We start from the raw sequence: 3,896 nt of genomic DNA on the forward strand, positions 1-3,896 counted from the left end.
TTGTTTTGTATGACTGCGTGGTATATGAATATATCTCAATAAAATGAAGATTAAAAAAAAATGAGAGAGAGCTTAAAATATTTTCAGACAAAAAAATAGTGAGTCTGTGAACAAGACACCTGCTCTAAGAGAAATACTAAAGGGAGCACTAAAGACAGATAGGAAAAGACAGGAGAGATTGGTTTGGAGAAGAGTGTAAAAATGAAGACTATCAGTAAGGGTAAAAAGAGAGAAAGGAAAAAATAAAATTAAAATGATATGACATATAAAATCAAAAAAACAAAATAGTAGACAGTAGACATTATGTTGAGTGAAATTAGCCAGAAACAAAAGAATAGATACTGTATGGTCTCACTAATATGGACTAATACTGATGAGTGAAATTTGAGAGTTAAAGTTGAGAACACAGGCTATCAGGAAATAGAAAGAGATTGGAGATCAGGCATTTGATGCTGATAAAGTACAGAAGGTTCAACAGGATTGACTGTATAGATCCAGAAATGGAATGGATAGCATAATAGTGTGTGATGGTAGCACAATATTGTAAATACTCTGAACAAAGATGAGTGTGAGTACAGTAGAATGAGGAAGGCTAAGGGCAGGTATGACACCATAGGGAAAGATAGAAGGTAAAGGCTGGGATTGTATAACTTAGCGAAACCTAGAGTGGTCAATGATGTTGACTAAATGTACAAATATAAGAATGTTTTCAAATGAGGGAGAACAAATAATGTCAACATTGCAAGGTGTTGAAAATTGTATGGTATAGGGGAAAAATATTATCATTGCAAACTAGAGTCTATAGTTAATGGTAACATTGTAGGATGCTTCCATTAATTGTAACAAAGACAATATACCAAAGCTAAATTCTGTAAGAGGGGGATATAAGGGAGTTATATGGGATTCTTGGTAGTGGTGATGTTGTCTGACCATTTCATTGTATTTTACTTTTATGTTTCTTCTATCTTTTGTATTTTCATTCTTCTTTTTTTCTCCTTTTCCTCTTTCTTTGGGAAACAGATGGAAATGTCCTCATATAGATGGTGGTGGTAAATGCATAATTACGTGATTATACTGGGAATTGATTGTTTACTTAGGGTAGATTGTATGCTGTATGAATAAAACTGTTAAATAAATAAACAGAGAGATACAAGTACTGGAGAAAATGTGGAGAGAGTAATGTACCTATTCCCTGTTGGTAGGGAAGTAGAATGGCACAGCCCAGCTGGAAGGCAGTGTGGTAGTTCCACCAGAAGCTAACTATGGGATTGCCATATGGTCCTGCAACCCCATTATTGGGTATATACTTGGAAGAGCTGAGAGCAGGGGCATGAATGGACATTGCACACTGGTGTTTATGGCAGCCATATTCATGATTTGCAATGGATGGAGGTGGCCTAAGGGTACATTGACCAATAAATGGAATGGTGAACTGTGGTGCATATATACAATGGAATATTTAGCAGTGGCAAGAAGAAATGAAGTTGTGAGGTAGGCACCTAGGTGAATGGACTTTGAGGACAGTATGTTGAGTGAAATAAGCCAGAATCAAAAAGACAAACATTGTAACTCCTCACTAATATGGACTAACTACAATGTGCCAACTCTGAGAATTGACTCTGACAGCATAGGTTATCAGAGGAAGGTTTATGGTAAAGGTTCCTAGATTGTAAGTTCTTACAGAAGTCACATCCATTCATGAGTTGTAATGGCTATCTCTAAATTCTGAGATGCTGAGCTGGTTGGTCCCTGCAACTTCGGGTATCCGTGTGACACCTGAGACTCAGAGCCAGAGTTCAGAAGCTATGAATGTCAACATTACCCCACACAGCAAATGTTACAAAAACTGAGAAAGAGGTCAGACTTCAATTAGAGATATGAACAAAATGAACTTGATTAGAACTAAGGTAAACCTGAAGAAAGGGAAAAAGATGATATTGACTGTGTTTTAAAACCTCAACTTCTGTGTGAGACCAAAGGAAGAGATGTTTATTTGATGCAGAATCTATACTCTCTGTAGTACGATATATAATTTAACTTGTAGGTCAGTTTATTCAAACACCATAATTACATAGAATCTTGAGTAGGGTGTGAGATCTTGTTGGTTTGTACAGGTAAGCGTGAAACCCTGATACATTCCTGACTAATTTGGGCAGAAAATAAAAAGTATTTACAAAGACCCCCTGAGGGTCTGGGGGAAAAGGTGGAAACATTAAACTTCCCTAACTGGGGAACTCCTGATAGTCTCACAAGCATTGGGGACTAATGTAGGCCAATCCCTCGATCTTGGGGCTTGCCCTTATGAAATTTGTTACTGCAAAGGAGAGACTAAGCCTACTTATAATGGTACTAAGAGTCACCCCCAGAGAACCTCTTTTGTTGCTCAGATGTGGCCTGTTTCTCTCTAAGCCCATTCAGCTGGTAAACTCACTGCCCTACCCCTACATGGGACATGATTCCAAAGGGTGTAAATCTCCCTGGCAATGTGGGGCATGATTCCTGAGGATGAGCCCAGACTTGGCATCAAGGGATTGAGAAAGCCTTCCTGACCAAAGAGGGAAGAGAAATTAAACAAAATAAAGTTTCAGTAGCTAAGAGATCTAAATGGAGTCAAGAGGTCATTCTGGAGGTTATTCTTATGCATTATATAGACATCCCTTTTTAGTTCTTAGTATACTAGAATAGCTAGAAGGAAATATCTGAAACTGTTAAACTGCAATCCAGTATTCTGAATTCTTGAAGATGATCACATAACTATATGAGTTATACAGTGTGACTGTGTGACTGTGAAAAGCTTGTGACTCACACTCCCTTTATCCAATGTATGGACAAATGAGTAGAAAAAAGGAGGACAAAAACTAAATGTGTAATGGGGTGGCGACAGGAGGATGAGATGTTTTGGGTGTTCTTTTTTACTTTTATTTTTATTCTTATTCTTATTTTTTGGAGTAACGAAAATGTTCAAAAAATTGATGGTGTTGATGAATGTACAACTATGTGAGGATACTGTGAACAACTGATTGTACACTTTAGATGACTGTATGGTATGTGAATATATCTCAATAAAATTGCATTTAAAAAAAGAAGATGAAAGATCTCAAATCAGAAACCTAACCTTACAACTAGAAGATCTAGAAAAAGGACAAACTAAACCCAAAATGAGCAGAAAGAAGGAAATAAAAATGATTATAGCAGATATAAATGAAATAGAGATAAAAATAATAGAATCAAACAAATTCTTTAACTAGATAAAGAAAAAAGAGAGAGTTCAAATAGCTAAAATCCGAAATGAAAGAAGGGACTTTTCTGTTGACTCCACAGAAATAAAAAGGATTATAAGAGGATGCTGAGCAACTGTATGCCAAAAATTGGTAACTTGGATGAAATGGGAAAATTCCCAGAAATACACAAACAACTTACAATGACTCAAGAAAAAATAGGTCTTAAAAGACCAATAGCAAGTAGAGATTGAATCAGTCACCAAAAACCTTCCAACAAAGAAAAAAGTCCAGGACCAGATGGCTTCACAATGGAATTTACCAAAGAGTCCAAAGAGAATTAACACCAATCCTGCTCAAATTCTTACAAAAACAAAGTGAAGAGGAGGTGTTACAGTTCGCTAATGCTGCCTTTTTGCAAACCACCAGAACTGGATCAGCTATTATAAAGGGGTTTATTTGGTTACAAAGTTACAGTCTGAAGGCCATAAAGTATCCAAGGTAAAGCATCAACAATCAAGTACCTTCACTGAAGGATGGCCATTGGTGTCTGGAACACCTCTGTCAGCTGGGAAGGCACATGGTTGGCATCTGCTTGCTCCAGGTTGTGTTTCGAAATGGAGTTCTCCAAAATGTTGCTCTTGGGCATTTTGTCCTCTCTTAGCTGCAGCTCCTCTT

Source organism: Choloepus didactylus, chromosome 6, assembly GCF_015220235.1.
Source record: "Choloepus didactylus isolate mChoDid1 chromosome 6, mChoDid1.pri, whole genome shotgun sequence".
Taxonomy (NCBI): domain Eukaryota; kingdom Metazoa; phylum Chordata; class Mammalia; order Pilosa; family Megalonychidae; genus Choloepus; species Choloepus didactylus.